The following is a 26039-nucleotide window of genomic DNA, read 5'->3' on the forward strand; positions in this document are numbered from 1 at the left end:
ATGAAGCTTATGGAGGGTTTCGAAGACCACAGTGGTGCTAAAGCAGGTGTAAGATCTTTGCTAAGTTCAATTTCACTTCAAAACACAAAGTGTGAGTAGAATGTTGTAACCATGTCAAAGATAACTTAAGAAACTCCATCAAGTTTGATCCAAATTTAGTACAAGTCCTACAATATACTAATGACTAAGCACATCCTTTAATCTCTAAACCTTGTCAAATGTATTCAAGAAATGAACAAGATAGACTTCATTTTGTCACCAAAAATGTGAAATCTACACACCTCTCCCACGAGTGATAACATGGACCCCCTTTGCACTTGCAAAGGCCCCGAACCAAAATGCTCTCTGATTGAGGGAAGCTAAAAGATTTCAAGTCAAATGACTAGATACAAATCAAACTCAAGCTCCCTCACAACATCTAAACTAAGCAACTGAAAGAAAACTATTCTAACCAACTCTAAACTAAACAACTAAAAGAAAACTATTCTAACCAACTGAAAGGGAAACTAAACTACCCAACTGAAAGGAAACTAAACTACTCTCCTGAACCAAATGGTCCAAGAGAAACCTACCCTAACTATGTACAAGAATCCTAAAGGGATGACAAAAACCAAACTAATATATACACCTAATTTAGCATGGCTTCTCAAGATGTTCAAGAGTATCAAGGATTGGGTAAGGGTTCTTAGTTTAGCATTTTTATCCTTGTACTTTGACAAAATATTTACCAACCAATTTTCAAAATTAGGAAAAGTATCATGCAAGACCAACAATTGAGGCAATTCATGTGGTTTCTGGTCAATCCAAATGCAAGTTTTATTTCCTAAACCTCCATAATCAAAATAATAATTATCAAAATTTTCAACATTAGAAGCAAGGAAAGAAACAACCTGGTACATCTCAAGTAGTCGTTCATGTTGAAATCCTTTTTAATTATTCACATGTTCAGGAGGAAATAGTTGGTGGTGGATTCCCCCTCTAGTGGTAACATCAAACTCACAAGTGTTCAAGATATGATAACTCTTGTGATCAAGCCCTTGGAATACTGCTTTACGTGGCTTTTCCTTATATAGCGTGAACCATGCATCCTTATGTGTATTACTAAGTGCATCCTCAAAAATCAAGGATTCCTTAATGAGGTCTCCTTCATATATATTCTGAACTTGTTCAAATACAATATCCAATTGTGATATCAACCCAAATTGATCTTCATCATCCTCACCCATGGTGTTGCTTGTAGATTTCTCTTTAGGAACATCTTGCAATTCTCTATGTAGAATCTTATCAAGCATAGAATTCTCATGATTGAAAGGAAGATCATCAAATGACTTCATAAATTCATCATCAAATTCAATAATAGGTGGTAATTTTTCATGGGGTCGAAGTTGATGGTGAGCCATGCCACTTGTAGTAACTTTATCATCTTGAAATACATTTGGAAATGAATCAACTTCCATCATGATATCATTTAGCACCCCCCCAAAGGTTGTAGTATCTCTAATGGTTTTGTCAACTTGTTCCCTATACCTTTATTCATCTATGATAACTTTTAATTCTTCATTTGTCTTGTCCACCCAATTGCCTTCTATTTCATGGGTATGTGAAATTTCTTGCAAGTCATCCTCAAGAATTTGACTTTGTAGAATGTGGGAAAGTTCGCCAAGGACCACATCTTCAAACTTGGGGTGATTATTTTCTAGTTCTTCATTATGTTGATCTTTTTCTTCTATGTCTCCCCTTCCTTTGAAAAAATTAATTGTGTCCTTGATTTTATTTTCAACACCTTCTTGTGAAGTGACATGTGAAAGTTCTTCCTCTCGATTGTCATCATCATTATACTCAACCATGATTCCTTGATGCAACTGATTTCTTTCTTCAATATTTAGTTCCCAACATGAGTGATGACTACCACCTTTCTTCGACATCCAACTTGGAATTTGGAAGAAATACTTGTCACCCCCCAAAGATATCTCCTCGTACCAACCCATTTGGAACTTGATCAAGTCAATGATATCTTGGCAAGATGGGCATCTAAATTATGAATGTGAAAGACTATGCACACAGCACCAAGTATCTCCTCCATATTCACTTCTTGATTTCTTATTGATATCTTCTTTGAACTCAACAAAGTCTTCTTCTAAATTGACAAGCACCACATGATCATATAGTTGTGCAAAAGAAATCCTTCCTCGTAATGCCAAGTCTACCCTCAAAAGGAACATCAAACAATGCATCTCCTCATGTTCTGTGATACCGTGTATCCTACATTGACCTGATGCTACAAGTTGAGATAAATTACAAGGATGCAGTTGTTTGTTCAACTGAAACCAAATTGGGAGAAGATCAATCTGCCTATCAATTGAGAAATCTTTTCTTCTTTTCTCAAGTTTTCCAATTTTTCACTCTTCTAGTTTTTTCAAAATTTCACATTTTTTTGGATTTTTCCCTTTAAAGAGATCTCATATCTTGGATATACTTGAAAGTTAACTACTATTGAAAATTCCATGGATACACTTTGTACGGCCCTCCCTGTAGTGCTAGTTTTTGTTGATGTGTGTTTTATGACACACCAAATAGTAGAACAAAATACCGAAATATCTTATCCTCTCTTGAATAAAGTCTTGTGTATGTTAAGGTTGCTAGAAGATCATATAATGACTTCAAGGTTCCTTAAATGCCAGGTCTTGACTGTGGATAAGATCGGTGGTTGATGTGATTTGCTGATGATCACAAGGGGCCTTACATGTTTATACAGATTCATTTACAGCCACACTAGATGTGGGAGCTATCTTAAGGTTTTGCAATGAAGTACTTTTTGGAGTTTTCACAAAATATGTAGAAATTCAATAAGAAAGGGTTCAAGAATTCTATTCTAATCCTAAGGGTAGTGATAAGAACAAATAGTACTCTAGTGGACAAATTCCATAATTTACCAAATTCCACTTCGCCAAGTTATACTATAACTAAGTGTGAATTGGTGCACTCTTCAAGGGTTATGCCAAAGATTTTCATATCACCGTATACACCACCATAAAGAACAATGTATATGAATCATAGAAGTTGAGCATATGCATGGAAGGGGTTCAGGCTAACTTTACACAATAAGTTAGAATCACTAAAATGTCAAAAGTATAAACCAAAGGAACTCATCAATACACCATCATATTCTTCATTGTAACCACCACACATTGACTATGCTAAACTTAATCTAATTGAAGAAATTTAGGAGAACAAGCACACGCTAAGGTACATCAAGTATTCACCAAACTCCAATGAAAACTTTGTTATCTCAGTAGCTCATAGCAACAATCTCATAAAAATCTCCCTTTACAAATGAGAAATGAGGTCTTTACATAGGTTCTTGATTATAATAGGTGGCTTGGATGATCACAATGATCGATGGACAAGATTGTGCCACATCATCCCTAATTAGGGTTAGGGAAAAGGAAAGGAATCTACATTTATGCAACAAGGAATCCACTACTATAGTGGGTAATAAATGGCCACCATGCATGCTCATTTAGGAAGGAGTGGGGTGGAATAAATATCCACCATGCATGTATATTACTCAATAAATGATCAATCTTCCTTGAATAAATTATTCTTGATTCCATTCTTTGAATGTATAGAAGTTTGACTTGGAGACCTCAGTTCTTGATCAAAGATAATTGGATGCCATGAAATGATGATGGAGGCCATGTAAGTTTGAGTCTTTTTCAATTGCATCATTTTAACTAAGATGCAACTTTGATTGATTTTTCTGAAAATGTCTCTTCAAACATTCTCCTCTTCCATGTACTTGTTTGGAAATTTATCTCCCTAAAATGGATTGGAATCCCTTGCTAATGATTATGTTACTCCAGATTTTCTTCATATTGAACTTCCTTACCCATGTTCTTGGATTTTTGGATTTGAACATTGATCTTTGAACCTTGAATGTCTAGGACTAGATCACTTAGTACTTTGATCTTGGTACTAGAATTTTGGATTTGAGAATCTCTTTTGAATTTCTAGAATTAGAGCTTTCTCCTCCTTTTTCTTCAAATGCCTTCAATTCACTGTTATGCCTTTCCTTACATTTTGAAGAATTCCCCCTTTTTAATCATCATCAGTCAGTTTTCAAGTCTTGGGTACACACTTGAAGAGGGTGAAATTCAAGATCTGGAGGACAAATTTCTAGCACTTAATCCTTTTACATTTTTCCATGAAGGAGAAAATTTCCAACACTTAGCCATTTATTCTTCCATGAAGGAGGAATTGCCAACACTTAGCCATTTTTTCTTCCATGAAGGACAAACTTCCAACACTAGTATTTTTTCTTCCATGATGGAGGAATTTCTAAAACTTCAACATTTTTGCTTCTATGAAGGACAAATCTCCAACACTTAGCCATTTTTGCTTCCATGAAGGAGAAATTTCCAACTCTTAGCCATTTTTTCTTCCATTATTTCTAATTCTCTTTCTTGTGGAAATTTTGAGTGGTCATGGATTTTTTCCATGATGGAAGAATTCCACAACAACCATTTTTCTCCAAGGTGGGATTTTTTGATTGATTATGGATTTTGTCCATGATGGAAGAATTTGGCAACAACCGTTTTCCTCCAAGGTGAGATTTTTTGAGAGATCTTGGATTTTTGTCCATGATGGAAGAATTTCGCAACAACCATTTTTCTCCAAAGCTATATTTTTTGAGAGATCATGGATTTTGTCCATGATTGAAGAATTTTGCAACAACCATTTTTCTCCAAGGCTGGATTATTTGAGTGATCATGGATTTTGTCCATGATGGAAGAATTCTGCAACAACCATTTTTCTCCAAGGTAGGATTTTTTACAAAAGAGTTCCACAACAACCATTTTTCTCCAAGGCTAGATTTTTGAGTGATCTTGGATTTTGTCCATGATGGAAGAACTCTGCAACAACCATTTTTCTCCAATGTAAGATTTTTTGAGAGATCTTGGATTTTTTCCACGATGGAAGAATTTTGTAAAAACCATTTTTCTCCAAGGTATGATTTTTGAGTGATCTTGGATTTTGTCCACGATGGAAGAATTCCACAACAACCATTTTTCTCCATGGTAGGATATTTTGAGAGATCTTGGATTGTTTCCACGATGAAAGAATTCCGCAACAACCATTTTTCTCCAAGGTAGGATTTTTGATTGATCTTGGATTTTGTTCATGATGGAAGAATTCTGTGACAACCATTTTTCATGTTATTTTCATGCCTTTCTACTTTTGGATATTTCATGGGTGATTCCAGACTTAACCATTTTTTTCTTGATTGACTGTCGTTCTTGCTCATTCTTTTGGATATAGACACATGTACCCTTTTGGCTCTTTATCAACCATAGCTCACTTGTTGTAGAAATAGACCTGCCAAAAATAGACATTCTAAAAATAGTAAGTTGTCCCAAAGTCAAAATAAGGCCAATATGAGAGGCAGTTAAATTTACTAAAAATAGACTTACTAAAAATAGACTTTCTAAAAATAGTAAGTTGTCCCAAAGGAAACATAAGGTCAATTTGAGAGGCAGTGACATTTACTAAAAATAGACTTACTAAAAATAGACTTTCTAAAAATATTAAGTCAAGAAAATCAATTCTCAAACAAGCAAACAATTTCCATTCTTAGAGACACATGCACAACACTTTCCAGATTTGGCCAATTTTACCAATTCTCATTTGAAAGAGGGAACTTTAGAAGATTGAGCCCAATACTATCAAGAACTAAATCCAAAAGGACAAGACCAAGAGAAAAAAGGGGGCTCCCCATTTGCAATGGGGTGATGGTGTAAAAAGCCCACAACAAGGCCTTTATATTCAGGCACTCCTAGTGTACTCTCAAGCAGTTATTGAATGAATATTGTCATTCTAATCATACTCTATCTATTTTTGTCTATTGTGTGCTTGTGTTGAGTTCTTTAGTTCTTGGGTGAATTCTAGCCTAAGCCAAATTCTTACACCTATGTTCATGTGGATGCCTCTAACATAGAAATACTTGTCCCAATTTAGATATGTCAAAATGGGCATACACACTATCCTTGTTTGAGCTCCTAGAAGGCCTTGCCTTGTGCAATCTCCTACATGTATGGCTTGTCATTTTGAGTCAACTTATCAAACCAATAGGATTTTTATTCAAAGTTCTTAATGAACTTCTGGAAGAACCCAATGCACGTCCAAGAAAGTGTTACGTCCAGTGACATCTGTAGGGGGCTCCATATCAAGGAAAAATATCACTTTTTATAGAATCATCTTCAATCCAATAATCTTACACAAAATTATTTTCTCACTTGAGAATTATTATGAAAACTCTAGTTTTAGATGGTTAAGCCAAATTCACAATATTCTGGGAGCTATTTAGTTTTCAGTGGTTATATTTTTCTTTTCTTTTCATATATTTTGTATTTTTCTGCACATACTTGCATGATATCTAGTTGAGTATATTTGATTTAGATTTGTAGTAGAAATATTGATTTCTAGATGAGTATGGAAGACATATAGGCTTTATACATGACCATACAAATCGATCACCTGCTAGAAGGCCTTTCTAGTAGGACATAGAGTTTAAGAAGCAAGTAGTTCATACTTCAACTATTTGAATGAATTTGCAACATATTAACAGATGAAATTGAATAAAGTATTGTATGTTTGGCACAATTTAATTCAATTTTTGATCATTTTGATAGGAATTTATGGAGTTTGGTAATTGCATCAGATACATCATTCTAAACCAAAAGTTGACCTTTTTCTCATCATTTCACCATACAAGCAATTTTATTACATTCTAACATTATTGTAGCCACAAGGAGTTTAAATGTCAAAAGTTATATCTCTCATATTTAGTTTTGCATGACAATTGTCTATATTAGTGTTTATTGGCATATTTACATAGTGTGGATCATCTATATACATTCAAAAGTCAAAAAAATTACATCGACATTATGGTTCTTTACATAGACATCTTAGTAACAATTTCAAAGCATTTAAAACATATTTGACATTATTTCAAGCAATAATTAATAGACTGAAACATTGCAACAACATCTACAATCATTGTTTGCAATGTATATAATGAAGTTCCTTGAGTCTCTAATTTTGAGGCTGAATTTAGTAAGGGATCTTTCAGTGGTATAAGTGCATGATCTTGCCAGCCTATAGTCTAAAGAGAACTTTCAATACTTCCCCATCATATGGGGATTCATTGTCCTCCAAATCAATATGAAGATCACTTCTAGACTTTCCCTTTTAAGAGGAAGTAAAATGATATTTCAATTAGGATAGAATAATCTTGACCAATATTTCACTTTAAACATCAAAAGAAAAAGTCGTTGACCTTTACATCAAGATATAATCATAAGATAATAAATATAAAACTACATCCACTTTTAGAAGAGTATATTTTCTCAATACACTCGAAACAATATTAAGGATTCACAATATTTAAGCACATGTCTACAAACTCCAAAGTAGGACCAGAAATACCATGCAAATTAAAAAGCCAAGATTAGACTTACCTTGAAGGAAAGAAGTCCTGTTAGAATGTTGCACCCATGTGTTCATAGTAAACAATAATAAGTTAATCACAATATTGGCACATAAATGAACTGTACTTGATTCCCCAAATCAAACACGTATAAATAGAGGAATAAATGAGTGCTAACAATTATTATAGGTTGGTGGTGCCTAATATTTGCATTTTTTCCATAGCATTCAAATCATGTGCTTACATTGTCTTTTCTCCAATGATTGCTAATGTAGAAAAGGGAAACTAAATTAGGATTACATCTACATTCAATCTTATGCCTAAACTAAAAGGTAAATGTTGTGAAGCCATCATAGAATTATACAGTGCCTATAGTAGTATCTTCCATAGCCCTGCTTGTCCCAACATGACTAACCTTGTTGATGATTAGATCCCCAACCATCTTGATCAAGTATTGAATTACCCTATCATCACAAATAGCATATTTAGCATACAAGGTGAGGAGAGTTTGGTAGTATAGGTAATTGAAACTATGTCAAATTCAGCCACTCAAAGTTTACCATGCTATTTTGTAGTCTCTATTTTAGATCATGACCACGTTGACCATTGGCAGAAGCCTATATTCATGGAATGAGATCATCAATACTATTCCTATGAACTTGAATCATGCTACATGAAAAGGTTTGGTTGAACCAACGATGGTGATGGCCAGGATCATATTCTTCTATCTGATATTATGAACTAAAATTGCTTTGTCCAAGCCTTTGTCATACTAGAAATTCTACAAGTAAGAAATGAATATGGAGGAAAAGTCACTATTTACTCATCAAATTATTAACACACTAAGCTTCTACCTTTATATTTAATCAAATGGAATATGTGAGAAAATTCCTATAGTAGTCACTGATTATTAATCTCCTATCATAAATGATTATTAAACTGCCAAAAATAAATTCCTTGCTAATATCGAAAAATAATATAACTGTAACTTCACTTATAAAATATGAAAAGAAAATCACAACACAAAGAACACAATATTTTTGGACAAATCATCACTAGAAAAAGCCCTAAGGGAAGACCAATTCTACAGATAAGGAAATTATATTAAGCTCAGCAAATCAAGAGATACAAAATTCCTTGCCTCTCACTAGCAGAACTTAGACAAGCTTCTAATTTCTCTTGCTGATATTCGTTCACTGTTATCCCAAATGCTATCACTATGGCCTTGCTAACACTACAAGATTGTCTGCCATCACTACAACACATTTTATAACACTAAAAATGCTTCTTACAAACTTCTTTCTTATTCTTCCAAATTCCCCCCTGACCTCCTTTTATACTACTCCTATTGGAAAACCAACAACCAAGATTGATTCACAATCGATGGTCGAGATTAAAACAACTTAACAACCCTAACCAAGTTGGTTTCTAGTTGCTTCCAAAAGTGGTCAATTAATTAACAAATATTTGTCCCTAATCTAAAAAATTAGTTAGCAAAACAATTACTTGTTAATTAACTACATATGGACAAATCGTTGTCCAAAGCTACCAAAACTAACACTCCTCTTAGTGCAAAAGTTTTTCTGCATGATGCCTAACTTATCTCTGAAGAAGATAAAATTTTCCTTCCCTAATTCCTTATTCAGAATGTCTACTACCTTCTCCTATGTAGGTATGTATTGTATCTAAACAACCCCCCATTGTACACAATCTCTGATGAAGTGATATTTGATGTCTATATGTTTAGACCTATCATAAAATACTAGATTCTCAAATAACTTGGTGCAACTCTGATTATTGTAGTTATCATAATACTCTCAACCTTCTGACCAAACAAGGCTACTAAAAACTTTTGAAGCCATATAGCTTCACATATCACCATGCTAGCTGCTATATATTCTACTTTTGCTAAACTAAAAACCATAGACTTTTGCTTCCTACTGAACCAAGATTCAACTCCTGATCCCAAACTGAAACAACATCCTGAAGTGCTACTTTTTTCTATTGTACTTCCTGCCCAATCTATGTCATTATAGCCCATCAATCTGATACCTTCACCTCGAACATATTTGATCACATACTCAATTGTACCATGCAAGTAAAGTAGTACATGCTTGGCCATTGTGCAATGTACTATCTTTGGTTCAACCATGAACTAACTAAGTGAGTTCATTGTAAAAGAAATATCTAGCCTACTATTGACCAAGTACATAAGTGAAACAAAAAACTCCCTATATAAAGTGGGATCTACATCCTTTTCCTTAGATGTATCTTCCTTCCTCCAATTTGTGATCATGGGTGTAGACATGGCTTTGCAATCCTCCATCCCAAATCTCTTCAAGATTTCAATGCAATATTTCCCTCGACCAAGGGAAATCTCTTCATCTATCTGCCACACCTCCATGCCTAGAAAGTAGTGCATAAGTCATAAATCCTTCATCTCAAGCTCTTCTACAAGGTTCCTCTTGCAAACTTCTATGTGCCCTAGTGCACCTATAAGAAATAGGCCATCCACATAAAGAAAAAGAATGAGAACTTCACCCCTAACCATCAAGTAGTAGATGTTAGCATTTGCTTCACTCTTCATAAAGACCATTTCCCACAAGTATGTATCAATGCACTTATACAACACTCTAGGAGTCTACTTGAGTCTGTACAATTTTTTCTTCAATTTGCACATGTGGATCTCTTTGTTGTGTGCTACAAATCTTTCTGGTTGCTCTATGTATACCTCCTCCTTTAACTCAGTGTTAAGGAATGCTATCTTGACATCCATTTGATGGATCTTCCATCCCATCTATGTTGCTAATGAAATCACAGTTCATATAGAAGTATATCTATCCATTGAAGCAAATGTCTCCTCATAGTTTATTCCCTCCTTCTGAGAGAACCCCTTAGCCACGAACCCTACCTTGTATTTCTTGATGCTACCATTTGTACTATGATTTATCTTATAAATCCATCATGATCCAACTACTGCTCTATCTATTAGTCTAGGCACTACCTCCCACATATCATTCTGCATAATTGAGTTATACTCCTCAACCATAGCATCTTGAAATACCTAATGTTGTGCAACCTCCTGATAGATAGAAGGTTCACTATCTACCAATTGACTAACTAATGCCACACGGTCATTGAACCTAGTTGGTTGTCTCCACTCTCTAGTACTCCTTTTAGGAGCTCCCACAAACTCTTGAGTATCCCTTTGTGTCTTTTGACCCTCACAGTTTCTGCCACCAACTGTAGAGGATGAAATATCAACCTTGAAGTCTTCTAGATGCATTTCTTGTTGCACCTGTTTCTCCGTGCTTTGTGAAACTTCACCACGTGAGCCTACACTTGTACTAGTAACTATACTTATGCTTTACTACCATTGACTAGGCCTTAGAGTTTCTATTGGCTGCTCACTTTGATCATCTGCTAGAAAATCTCTAGACCTTCTAAATGCCTTGTCCTCCATGAACTTGACATCATATCTGATAATAATTTTTCAATTCCTAGGGATAAAAGTCATATATGCCTTTGAGGTTTCACTATACCCAACAAAGTACCCCCTCTCTATAGTATGATCTAACTTGTTACATGTATCACCTAGAATATGGCAATATGCCAAACTCCCAAATATTCTAAAATGGCTAACATTAGGCTTCTTACCTGTGAAAGCTTCCTCTGGTGTCATACTCCCTAGTACCTTGTGTAGAACCCTATTCTGAATGTAGATTATTGTACTACACATTTCTTCCCATAAGTAGTGGGGCATATCCTAGTCATGTAGCATGGCTCTTGCCATCTTTGATATAGAATGATTTTTCCTTTCAACAACTCCATTCTACAATAGATTGTAAGGAATATTCCACTCTCTCTTGATTCCTTCTCTGGTACAAAACTCCTAGAAGTTATTTCCTTTGTACTTGCCTCCATTGTCTAATTGAAGAACCTTTATCTTCCTTCCTATCAAGCTATCCACAAGAGCCTTAAACTCTTGGAACTGACTGAAAACTTCATCCTTGGTCTTCAAGAAGTATATCTAAGTCTTCCTAGAGAAATCATTGATCAAAGTAACATAGTACTCATATCCTCTGAGAGATTTTGTCCACATCAGTCCACATACATCTGAACTAGATCAAGAACACCTTCAGATCTAGTGTCACTCCTTGGAAAAGATGCTTTTACAAACTTCCCCAAGACATATCCCTTACATACATCATCATGCTCTATGCTTACTTTTGAAACATTTATCACCATCTCACGAAGCAATTTGAGTGCTCCATGATGGATATGGCCCATTCTACTATGCTATAGCTCTCCAAGATCTTTAGGACTACTATGGCTCATGAGTTCCTTAGGATTATCAAACTATAACCTATAAAGGTGACCACTCCTAACTCCAATAGTTATGGGTGATTTCCAATGCTTGTGCTTAATCAACACATGTTTACCTCTAAAGAGTACATTATATGCCCTATTTTGAAGAACAAATACATAAATCAAATTCATACCTAATCCTGGCACATGAAATACATCATGAACTTTAATTATCTTTCCATTCTCCCTTTGAGACTAAACAATCCCTTTCCTGATTGGGTTAAGTTTAGACAAGTTTCCCATAGAAATCTAGATATTGGTGTTCCCCTCCTTATAACTAGAGAAGTACTCTCTAACTCCTATCATATGAAATGATGTCCCCACTATCTATATACTAGATAGTCTATGAGGTTGAGCTCACCATACAAGCTATAAGTGCAAACTCATCTTCCAATCTACTAGAGAGTTCTTCTACACTTGTTGAAGCTTCCACCTACTTCTTTGCCTTCTTCCTTTCTAGGAAGTCACTGACATAGTGACCATACTCATGAAATCCAAAGCACTTGACCTTAGAAAGGTCCTTCTTCATCTTTTCACTTTGTGAATTTGATCCTTTTCTAGACCCCTTATTTTCTTTCCCTTTCCTTGTTAGGGAAACTTTTTCTCGTTCCACCTTACTTTTATGACTCTTGTTGGCCCCATTGATAAGATTTAGTCTAAACTCCTCATGAGTGAAATCGGTCCATAGTCAATCCCAACTAGTAAGGTATCTTATACATTCACAACTTAAACAAAGACACTCCATCATTTAGTAAACCCATTTAGGGCTATTCTCACTAGCTCGTCATCACTACGGCTATCTCCAATAGTTGCTAACTCATCCTTCACAAGTCTAAGCCTGGTGAGGTAACTTGTGACGTCTTCTCTCTAGTTCATCTTGGTATTCTTCAACTTCTCTATGAGAATCATCTTCCTATTGGTGGTAGCATTTTGGTACATATTTAAAATGGTGTCCCACATCTTCTTTGTTGTATCTAGCTCTGGGATATGTGGAATAATATGATCCTTGACACCATCAAGGATCATCCTCCTCACCTTGGCATCTTCCTTCATGTATGTTGCAAGCTATGTAGCATTTTTAGGTACAATTATACTAGTTGTAGCATAATCTTTGATACCATTCTCTTCAAACAATAAAAAAAGTTGGGCCTTCCAGACACCAAAATTTGAGGCACCATCCAATATATCCTGATCTCTCACACTAGCTGAAGCCATCTCAAGGGATTAAAGAAATACTAATTCTAAAGAGATCAATATATGTTGTAAAAACCCTTAATTTCTCTCCTAGGGAAAAACACTTCTACCCTCAACACTGCTTTGATACCATGTGAAAAATTCTATTGTAGTCACTGATTAGTAATCTCCTATCGTAAATGATTATTAAACTGCTAAAAATAAATTCCTAGCTAATATCAAAAAATAATACAACTGCAAATTCACTTATTAAATATGGAAAGAAATTCACAACACAAAGAACACAATATTTTTAGAAAAATAATCCTTAAAAAAGCCCCTAAGGGAAAACCAGTTCTACAAATGATGAAATTATATTAAGTTCAAGAAATCAAGAGATACAAAATTTCTTGCCTCTCACTAGTAGAACTCATACAAGCTCCTAATTTATTATGTTGATATTTCTCTATTGTTATCCCCAATGCTATTACTATGCCCTTGCTAACATTGCAAGACTATTTGCTATCTCTGCAAACTCATTTGCTAACACTACAAATGCTTCTTACAAACTTCTTTCTTGTTCTTCCAAATACACTCCTAACCTCCTTTTATACTACTCCTATTGGAAAACCAATAGCCAAGATTGATTCACAATCAATAGTCGAGATTAAAACAACTTAACAACCCCAACCAATTCGGTTTCTAGTTGCTTCCAAAAGTGGTCAATTAATTAACAAATATTTGTCATAAATCTAACAAATAAGTTAGCAAAACAATTACTTGTTAATTAAATACATATGGACAAACATCTGTCCAAAGCTACCAAAACTAACACTATGACCTTGCAAAGGGCATTCACAATGGCTTGTGACTCTTTTATAAAGATATTCTAAATTCTTAATTTGGTGACTGGCCTACAAAATTCAAGCTCTTGCTTCTTTGAATATAGATGAAAACCGAGATACATTGAATGCACTGCTGTAAGCTGCAGTGAGAAAAGTTCAGCAACCTTACTTGTCTGAATGTAAAATGACACATAATTCTCTAAGAATAATATCAAGTTCTGTATGAAGCAATGCTTTGGAGAATGTGATTGTATCAAAGAGCGATTATTGCATAGTCTATCATAAGCTATAACCGAATCACTAACCCCCCATTAAATGATTACAACCAAGTCTTGAGCCTCTACTTGTATGTTTAACGATCAGGTAGACCTTTTATATCTATTCTAGCTTGTTGAAATACCATCCAAACGAGCCATAGAGGAATCAACAATTAGGTTTCCCTGCACATGAATGCCAAATTTGCCGAAGAAATTAGCAGTGCCATTGAACACTTGAAAATAATGTCCCATTGTGTAATTGTCTAAAGACTCCAGAAATGCCAAGTTTCACGAAGATTATTATCAGTTTTCAATTATTGAGTCTCTTTTTCAAGTGGCATAAAAGATAACAATGGTAACCCCTTCAATTTGCAATGATTTAGTTCCACTCTGAGTTCCGACATGAATCCCTAAAAGCATTTCTCGAGTCTCAACCTCATGATTAGATCCATCTAACAATTTCTTTGAAGAAACTCTCTTGAGTGTCCCTTCATTATCTCAGATGACTTTTGCACTAGGATTGTCTTTTATTAGCATGCAAATCTCTAATTCCATCCTTTAAATGTGGGTGAAACTAATGATTTCTTAACAATCAGATTTTTCTATTAAGAAAAAGGAATATAGGTCTCTGCTCATTTTAGGCACAAATTCAATCTTTTTCTGATACCTTGTTTCATTTTCTAGCTTAGAATATTCTTTAAAGCCAGTTAGGATTGTGCCATGGTTTTTATTTTATCATTTTATTCTCTAGGTTTCCTACTTGTTGCCACTGTACATCATTTATGCTTGGTGGTCACTAAGAAGAGCATGAGCCATCTTTAGATTATATGGCTAATAAAAATATGTGCAGACAATAAATTATATTGCTTATCGAAGAACGACTATACTATAGGTTATGTGGCTTTGCAAGATATGAGAAAACTGTAGACGCTATGGCTTGTTATAGTATAACCCAAACCTGGTCCATATTGGCTATGCTATATTTGGAATACTTTGCACCACATTTATGAAAATCTAAGGAATCTAGGGCTGAAATAATAGCTCATTGTAACTAATGTATAATGACTTGTCAGAGTATAACTAGACTATTGATTAGATGGATTTCCAGAGTAGTGACTAGACTTTAAACTGTAAGGGAGATTAGAAAACAGTCCAACTTCGTATTATACGACTTGTCTCTATGACCCAAATTAACTCCATACGGGCTATACAATTGTTGTAATACTTGGTACTACATGACCTAAATGTGGGAATGTGTGCCGGATCCATGGCTCATTGTAAGTAATTCTTCTTTTTAAGGTCAGACTGGTGCAAAGGAGATCAAAAGCTGTTGAGGTCAATCAGATTTTGTGAAATATGTATTAGATGGTTTTGTTATTTGGCCTAGTTGTTACGACTGAATGTGGGTATTCTTGGGTATTTTAGATTTTACTTTTCAGTCAAGTTGACAGCTTTCACTTTAGCAATTTTCATGTTGTAACACAGTACATGGATTCAAAACGTGGTCGAATGGTGATTCGATTTGTGCTTCCATGTGTTGTTAAGCACTGAGGCACAATAATGCATTATTTTAGGGTCAGGTGTATCTAAGGCACAATAATGCCCTTGTAAAATAAATAAAAAAGATTGAACCCTAGATTTAAACATAGATTTGTGCATAAGAATAGATTACACATAAACTCTTACCATACAAGGAACAGGTCTTCCAACTTCATCTTCCCTACCACTCGTGGGTCTAAAATAGTTGGATAATCACCTGGACCTTAACACATGTATTGATATACAACTAGCTATGTCAGCCCTACAAATTGTATCGACATAGGAGTCTCAAAAGGTATCTAAATAATTCTAATACTCTTATTAATCAAAAGAAAAAGAGAATCCATTTTTAGCATATTATCAATTGGTCCTACATATAGGTCACTTTAACAACTAATCATACTATACATGCATTTATACATAACATTGAAAAATAACTGCGAGCTATAATATATATAAAAAGGATAGGTATGGAAATGAACATGGTAAACTTGGCAATAAAATGTGACCATACCAATGGAAAAAGCATCTTACATTGAAATCATGCACTTGGTAGGCAAATTTTCTCATCTGAGATGAGGATGAACTTGCAATCTGTCATAAGCATACTTATTTTAGACAAGATTTACAAAATTATTCAAGAAACAAGGATAGAGAAGCTCAGAGTTACAAAACACATTACAACTCTTGTTATTATGTCATCGCCAAGAATAAGAAGTAACATAGAGATAGGATTATCCTATCCTCTTTTTTAATCCAAAAGAGACTCATAGTTGCAAAACACTTATATAGCTTTGGTGGCTATGGCATTAAAAAAATATGGGGTAACACTTGTTGTGGGCTTTCCACACCATCGCCCCATTGCAAATGGGGGGCCCCCTTTTGTCTCTTGTTCTTGTCCTTTTGGCTTTAGTTCTTGGTAGTATTGGGCTCAATCGTCTAAAGTTCCCTCTTTCAAATGAGAATTCGTAAAATTGGCCAGATGTGGAAAGTGTTGTCCATGTCACTCTGAGAATGGAAATTGTTTGCTTGTTTGAGAATTGATTGTCTCAACTTACTATTTTTAGAAAGTCTATTTTAGTAAGTCTATTTTTAGTAAATGTCATTACCTCTCGAATTGACCTTATTTTGCCTTTGGGGCAACTTACTATTTTTAGAAAGTCTATTTTTAGTAAGTCTATTTTTAGTAAATGTCACTACCTCTCAGATTGACCTTATTTTGACTTTGGGACAACTTACTATTTTTAGAATGTCTATTCTTGGCAAGTCTATTTCTGTAACAAGTGAGCTATAGTTGATAAAGAGCCAAAAGGGTACATGTGTCTATATCCAAAAGAATGAGCAAGCACGACAGCCAATCAAGAAAAAAATGGTTAAGTCTGGAATCACCCATGAAATATCCAAAATTAGAAAGGCATGAAAATAACAAGAAAAATGGTTGTCACGGAATTCTTCCATCGTGGACAAAATCCAAGATCACTCAAAAATCCTACCTTAGAGAAAAATGGTTGTTGCAAAATTCTTCCATCATGAAAAAAATCCAAGATCACTCAAAATTTGATGTAGGAGCATCTTGCATGGGAAAATTATTGGAAAAAAAAAAAATTTTGAAAAAAAAATTTAAAAAAAAAAATTGGAGGAGAGAGAAAGTGACGAAAATTAGAGGAGAAATAATAAAAAATAGAAAAATGAAAAAAGAGGACTTTTATTTTTGAGGTGCATAGGTGGCATAAATAGAAAAAAAAAAAAAAATAGTTGTCATTACATTAATCGAGGTGTGTAGGTGGCATCTTAGAAGCTTGTGGAAAGTTTCTTAAATCTTGCATTTAATATTTGTTTTGATCCATAAAGGAAATGTAATTTTCTAATGGGGCCACATGGTGGTGCTTAGTTGTAATTCTAGAAGGTTATGGAAGTTTTAGAAGGTTGTGGATATTGTGTAGGAGGAATTCTAGAAGGTTGTGGATAAGCCATGCATAGGGTGGTAAGTGCCTATTTAAGCAAGGCATATGAGCATTTCTAATCAAGCTCAAGGGGGGAAGCTCAAGGAGTCGCTTGAGAAGTAGAAGCTCAAGGAGTAGCTTGAGAAGTGGAAGCTCAAGGAGAAGCTCGAGGAGTAGAAGCTCTAGAAGTGGAAGCTCGAGAAGTGGAAACTTGGAAAGTGTGAAAGAGAAGGAGGAAGTGAAGAGTGAGTTTTCTTGAGTCTGTGGACAGAGCGCCGAATGTGAGGCAGTTTACAGCAAGATTGTGATGGACTTGTGAGTGTAGACAAAGCGCCGAATGTGAGGCAGTTTACGCTTGGATCTTGGATAAAGTTGGAGAAGAGCTAGTGACTGCAATTTAGAAACAAGGAGGTTACTTGGTGGCTTCCGAGCACAAGTTGAGATCTCAGAGGTTTCTACCAGAGTGTGGAGCTGGACTAGCTTGGGTTTGGATTGGATCTTGAGAGATCTTGTAGAAATGTTATTGTAATTGCTAAAGATTTTCAAGTATAATAAAATTGCTTGGGAATTATTTTGTCATTTCTTGTCTCCATTTTGTGGCATTTTTGGTTATGAGTTGGTAAGGGTAGTGCGTACCTTCATTAGTGGTATCAGAGTAGGCCCTTCATCAGTGGTATCAAAGTGTACCTTCATCAAGTGGTACCAGAGCGGTACTTCATCAGTGGTATCAGAGCCATACTTCATCAGTCGTATCAGAGCCATACTTCATCAAAATTCCTACCTTGGAGAAAAATGGTTGTTGCGGATTTCTTCCATCGTGGACAAAATCCATGATCACTCAAAAAAATCAGCCTTGGAGAAAAATGGTTATTGCGAAATTCTTCCATCATGGACAAAATCCGAGATCACTCAAAAATCTAGCCTTGGAGGAAAATGGTTGTTGCAGAATTCTTCCATCATGGACAAAATCCAAGATCACTCAAAAATTCAGCCTTGGAGAAAAATGATTGTTGCGAAATTCTTCCATCATGGACAAAATCCACGATCTCTCAAAAAGTCCCACCTTGGAGAAAAATGGTTGTCGCAAAATTCTTCCATCATGGACCAAAATCCAAGATCTCTCAAAAAGTCCCACCTTGGAGAAAAATGGTTGTTGCAGAATTCTTCCATCATGGACAAAATCCACGATCACTCAAAAAATCCCACCTTAGGAGAAAAATGGTTGCTACGGAATTCTTCCATCATGGACAAAATCCATGACCACTCAAAATTTCCACGAGCAAGAGAATTAGAAATCATGGAAGCAAAAATGGCTAAGTGTTGGAAATTTCTCCTTCATGGAAGCAAAAATGGCTAAGTGGTGGAGATTTGTCCTTCATAGAAGCAAAAATGGCAAAGTGTTAGAAATTCTTCCTTCATGAAAGAAAAAATGCTAGTGTTGGAAGTTTCTCCTTCATGGAAGAAAAAATGGCGAAGTGTTAGAAATTCGTCCTTCATGGAAAAATAAATGTCTAAGTGTGTACCCAAGACTGGAAAAATGATTGATGATGATTTAAAAAGGGGGAATTCTTTAAAATGTAAGAAAATGCATAATAGTGAATTGAAAGCATTTGAAGAAAAAGGAGGAGAAAGCTCTATTTCTAGAAATTCAAGAAAGACACTCAAATCCAAAATTTTAGTACCAAGATCAAAGTACTGAGTGATCCGGTTCCAGACATTCAAGGTTCAAAGATCAAAGTTCAAATCCAAAAATCCAAGAACATGGTGAAGGAAGTTCAATATGAAGAAATTCTAGAGTAACATAATCATCAGCAACGGATTCCAATCCATTTTAGGGAGATAAATTTCCAAGCAAGTACGTAGAAGACAAGAATGTTTGAAGAGAGATTTTCAAAAAAGTCAGTCAAAGTTGGATCTTAGTTAAAATGACGCAATCGGAAAAGACTCGAGCTTACATGGCCTCCATCATCATTTCATGGCATCCAATTATCTTTGATGAAGAATTGAGATCTCCAAGTCAAACTTCTATGCATTCAGAAAATGGAATCAAGAATAATTTATTCAAGGAAGACTGAGCATTTATTGAGTAATGGACATGCATGGTGGATATTTATTACACCCCACTCCTTCCTAAATGAGCATGCATAGTGAGCATTTATTACCCACTACAGTAGTGGATTCCTTGTTGCATTAATGTAGATTCCTTTCCTTTGCCCTAACCCTAATTAGGGCTGATGTGACACAATCTTGGCCATTGGTTATTGTGATCATCTGGGTCACCTATTGTAATTGAAGACCTATATAAAGGCCTCATTTCTCATTTGTAAAGGGAGAATTTTATGAGATTGTTGCTATGAGCTACTGAGATAATAAAGTTTTCATTGGAGCTTGTTGAATACTTGATTTGTCTTAGCGTTTGCTTGTTCTCCTAAATTTCTTCAATTAGATTAAGTTTAGCCTAGTTAATGTGTTGTGATTACAATGAAGAATATGATGGTGTATTGATGAATTCCTTTGGTTCATACTTTTGACATTTTAGTGATTCTAACTCATCGTGCAAAGTTAGCCTGAACCCCTTTCATGCATATGCTTAACTTCTATCATTCGTATACATTGTTCTTTATGATGGCATATGTGGTGATATGAAAATATTTAGCATAACCCTTGAAGATTGCACCAGTTCATGCGTAGTTGTAGTATAACTTGGCAAAGCGAAATTCGATAAATTGAGAAATTGGTCCACTAGAATACTATTTGTTGTTATCACTACCCTTAGGATTAGAATAGAATTCCTGAATCCTATCTTATTGAATTCTGCATATTTTGTGAAAACTCCAAAAAGTACTTCATTGCAAAACCTTAAGATAGCTCCCATATCCAGTATGGCTTGAAATGAATCTAAATAAACATGTAAGGCCCCTTGTGATCATTAGCAAATCACATCAACCATCGATCGTATCCACAGTCAAAACCTTGCATTAAAAGAACCTTGAAGTCGTTGTATGATCTTCTAGCAATCTTAGCATACACAAGACTTTATTCAAGAGAGGATAAGATATTTCAGTATTTTGTTCTATTGTTTGGTGAGTCATAAAACACACATGTATTGATATACAACTAGCTATGCAAGCCCTACAAATTGTATCGACATAGGAGTCTTGAAAGGTATCTAAATAATTCTAATACTCTTATTAATCAAAAGAAAAAGAGAATCCATTTTTAGCATATTATCAGTTGGTCCTACATATAGGTCACTTTAACAACTAATCATACTATACATGCATTTATACATAACGTTGAAAAATAACTACGAACTATAATATATATAAAAAAGATAGGTATGGAAATGAACATGGTAAACTTGGCAATAAAATGTGACCATACCAGTGGAAAAAGCATCTTACATTGAAATCACGCACTTGGTAGGAAAATTTTCTCATCTGAGATGAGGATCAACTTGCAATCTGTCATAAGCATACTTATTTCAGACAAGATTTACAAAATTGTTCAAGAAACAAGGATAGAGAAGCTCAGAGTTATGAAACACATTACAGCTCTTGTTATTATGTCATCACCAAGAATAAGAAGTAACATACAGATAGGATTATCCTATCCTCTGTTTTAATCCAAAAGAGACTCATAGTTGCAAAACACTTATACAGCTTTGGTGGCTATGGCATTAAAAAAATATGGGGTAACACTAAGATAAGATTCTCCTACCATACCTTTCCGATCAGAAGAGAATTTAGACCCAGCAGAAGCTCTTTCTCACTCATGTCCTTAATATTATAAAAAGTTTCTACTAGAAAATGGTCCTTATTTGCAACCAAACTATCATCTTAGCTGCCTATGTTGTACTGATAGCAACCAACAGTGCCATCAAATTATCTACACTTTAATGCCTTATCTACACTTGAAAGTGAATATGGTGGTTATGGCATTAAAAATAATATATTAAAAGTTATGATGAAGACACATATAAATCACAGAATTGTGAGCGATTCATGCTATTGGATTGATTCACGTTATTGCAGAAAGTATATAAAGACCAAAAACTATTTGGTTAGATTATGATATTGTAATGTCCCCTTGGCAACCTTGGAAGATTTGGAGCTAAATTCTTATAATTTCGATTTTAAGAGACTTCTTCCTATTTATAAATTGTATATAGTTATTTTATTCTTGCATAAGTAAAGTACTAGATGTAATTCATAAACATATATAATATGAATATCCTTTAAAATTCGTATAACATATTTGCTCTGTCTGCTGCCTATTGCATATTTGCTAGAACTATAGTCTAACTTCCAATTTCTTCTTGATGAATTGTCTATCTATCCTGATATGGCCATATAGATTGTGTTGTAGTTTCCTTTTAGTAACTAATAGGTGTTCATGATATGACAAGATGAATACGCTGCAAGTCTTCTCAATCGTTTAAAGCGACAATGTAATCCCTGCTTAGATTTACTGAATAAATATGGAATTGGAATGGTATTGTTCTAATTGCTAACTTTAATTGTATTCCAGTAAGGTGACTGCTCACAGAGTTCATAAGAAAAGGATTATCCAAATGATGCCCATAGATGCCAAAGTAATATCTAATTTTCTTTTACAACTCCATTTGTGGTCTAGTGAGGATGTATAGAAAATAAATAGAGATGGATCGATGAATTATTGGCTTCAACGTTGATTAGTGTTTTTTGTTGAGTATGTTGTATCTGCTGACTAGACCCTTAAGTATTCACTATTGATGATTCAGAGTCTCACAAAAACTCTAGTTTGATAGTATTGATTGTCGGCAGGATATTACACACATTGAATTAGTAGTATCTGCAAATTCTATTTGTTCTGTCCATTTAACATGTTTGCAGGTCAGGAGTAATTCAATATGCCTTTATACTTTCCTTGCTAAGATGGAGATGATAAGGATTCCCTTTAACTTGTCCATTTGTGATCTATTTATACTTTCCTTGCTGAGATGGAGATGATAAGGATTCCCTTTAACTTGTCCATTTGTGATCTATTTGATGTTCTTGTATGATAATAACAATGACTAGCTATTATTATTTTTTTATTCAGTAGACCCTTGCAAATATTTGTTTACCATGACTGAAGATTGTCCACTGGATTTTCATAAAAGTATCTATATTTTATCATATATGTCATTGATTAATTATTTCATCACTCTAAAGATCTCTAATTAGATATTGATACATAACACCTCCTCATTGATTAACCTCCAATATTTATCTTCAACATCTTACTCACTTCTATAAGAAATGTATTGTTCTACTCCTTGAATCTTGTGTCATCTAAATTCCAGTTCTAAAAATATGGGGTAACACGAAGATAAGATTTTCCTACCATCTCTTTCCGTTCAAAAGAGGATTTATACCCTCCAGAAACTCTTTCTCAATCATGTGCTTAATATTGTAAAACATTTCGACTAGAAAAAGGTCCATGTTTTCAACCAAACTTATTATCTTAGCTGCCTATATTGTATTCATAACAACCAACAATGCCATCAAATAATCATTTGATAGTACAATCTCAGTAAAAACTGATGGGTTAATAGTTACAAGTTAATAAAACTGAACTTTCAACCAATAACAAAACTATCATGTACAAACAATAAAAATGATATTCAATGGAAGGGTGCACAAGAACAAAATTATTCAGCTGTTCTAGTTGTAAAGGAGTGTGCTGCAGGAGCAGTTGCACCACCTATATAGGCTACTTTTTACTAAGATTACAATTGCAGGAGTGTGTTGCAAGAGTATTACAAGTTAATGACCACCATATTGTGTATTATAGTCTTATTGAACACTGTTGGAGGTATTCACCTTGAAGTCACTGATTATTCTCAAGTGATTACAGCATAATTCCTATTATGTTCTTCTCTTCAGCTGTCTCCTTCTACTAGGTATGCTCAAACTTGAAAGTTTAATTAACTTTAAACAACATGCCAAGATGCTGCAACCAAACTCAATTATGAAAATATGCTATAGCTAAAATCAAAATGCTGTGTACTGTAATTTCATGCCACAAGTCAACCAAATGGGATATCTTCATGATGGAAAAGTCTTCATGTATCCTAACCTCCCATGGGTGTACTCCACCTGTATCCCATGGACTTGTGAACTGATGGATCTTATCTGAAAATGCAGGCTCATTACAGACCAAGTCACTTTTTAAATCAAATAACCTGGAGCTATTAGGGACACTCTTCTCTATAGGTTCTATTTGGAAGTCAAACCTATACACATTATACATTCGAGAATTCCCTTCAAAATCTGAACTTTCGTCACTGAAATGAGGTAAGAATTCATCTCTATACGACTATATGTATAAGCTGATTTCAAAACAAAAAATGCTCAACTCCTTTTTTTCTTTCTTTTGTTTGTTATTAATTTCATTAAAATAGTAAATACAACACAAATAATCAAAGATGAAACACATGGGGGTCTTTTTTAATACTGATAAAATTGACTGTGTGTAGGTTATCAATGGCTATGATATCTCCAAGGTCAAGGAGATTTGGTATCCGGCCTTACTGGATGGGAAGAGTACAGTATAATATCAGAAGGTAGGATGATGTAAAAGATCATACATATAGATGTACCCATTTCCTACTATATAGGTGCTTTAGGTATGGGTTTATAGGCATCTGCTCATTTTCAAATTCTCTCTGTATTAGATTGCAATGAGTATGTCATGTCTGAATTTAGTCTTTTGGCCCATGATTATTTCATTATTACCATTAAATATATTCTAGAAAGAAGCTTTCGTAACATTGCATGAATAGCTTTTTCGTTCTTGTTTCCTCTATTCATAATACTGAAATGCATTTTATAAAGTAGATACAACGTGTAATTTAACTTTTATGAATAGGACAAATTTCTCTTTAGTAAATTGTGTTATACAATATGAATCGTGAATCAAATGCATTATCACAAAGGAGTGAGTATTATGCCTACCTCTATTGAGAAAATTAAATGTTTCCCCAGGTCTATCTATACCTTTGTGTACAATAACAGATTCTTTTCAGAAACTCCACAGCAAATCTATGTGCTCTTCTATTGGTGCAGTGTAATTGTTATACCATTCATTGGTATATAAGCTATTATTCATGTGCTGTGTGTAATATTTTTGTACCATGCATCATATTTTATGATGAAAGGGATTAAAGAAAGCAGTGACAGGATGATCAAGAAGTTGTAGTAAAAGAAATTGGGTCTTTAGTAGCAATCTTGTACATGAATTATAATCAATTAGTTGAGTGTAAGACGGTACCAATATTCAGTTTTATGTTCATAACTATGTATCTGTGCTTATAATTTCTAAGTTTTCCTGCTAGTTGAAGACATAAACTACATCAGGCATGAGCAAATGGTGTCTTGTTATTACTAAGGTATTGCATGCTATGATATTCAATCTGAATTCTTTATGAGCGATAAATTTCAATGGTCCTTAACGTTTTTGTACATGAAAACTCTCAAATCTTGTCATTCATTGTGTGAACTAGAAACATCCGTTATCACCTCTAGGCTTATTTTGATTTAATGAAACCCTTGAATAAATTGGTAATTTATTTTGAGAGTAAAAGTCTTTTTTTTCTCTTATGCAAACAATTAAGAACTATTATTCGGAATTCCTTTCTAATTCTGGATTGTTTGCAGGAATGCCTGGGCACACAGCTTATGTTGGTTTTTTTAATGTGAACTCCCCTAAGCCAGGGGAAACAATCTATATCTTTGCAGCTGCTGAAGCAGTTAGTCAGCTTGTTGGTCAATTTGCCAAGTTGCATGGTTGTTATGTTGTTGGGAGTGCTGGAAGCAAAGAAAAGGTGACATTGAGCTACATGCTGTTGATTTTGGTCTCTTCCATGTTTTCAATTTTAAAGTCTACTATCATTTGAAATTGAAAATCTATTCCATTTGAAATAACATGGTATGAATTAGAATATTAAATACGCACAATTTCACTTAATAGATTACTCAACGGTTGAGCACAAGCAAAAATTACGGATATCAATGCCCAAATAGTCAAGCTTGCTAGTTCTGTGGGACACATAAGTGAACAAGTACGCTTTCATAATCTAGTATAACACAGGTCACCTGAACCATAAGGGATAGAACAGTTAGATCCTTGCGGATATTCCATAGCACACTGTGATTTGGATGGTCAACAAGTATCCAATTGCTTCTATCCTTGAGTCTCACCAGCTTGAAATCACAGGCAATTATGTCATCCTAAGAACTATACACTTCGCTTAAGGTGTATTCAGGTATGAATTCTATTCCTAATTATATTGATTTTGTATCTCTGTGTCATGCACGTGGACTTACAGAAAAACAAGCTAGGTTTTGATGATGCATTTAATTACAAGGAGGAACCAAACATAAATGTTGCTCTTAAGATGTGA

At 34.6% G+C, this 26039-nt stretch overlaps 1 pseudogene; it reads left to right on the forward strand.

Moving 5' to 3' along the window:
- On the forward strand, positions 1-26039 carry LOC149566874 (NADP-dependent alkenal double bond reductase P2-like; annotated as a pseudogene).

Source organism: Cupressus sempervirens, chromosome 3, assembly GCF_028749045.1.
Source record: "Cupressus sempervirens isolate cs-2001-9-10 chromosome 3, ASM2874904v1, whole genome shotgun sequence".
Taxonomy (NCBI): domain Eukaryota; kingdom Viridiplantae; phylum Streptophyta; class Pinopsida; order Cupressales; family Cupressaceae; genus Cupressus; species Cupressus sempervirens.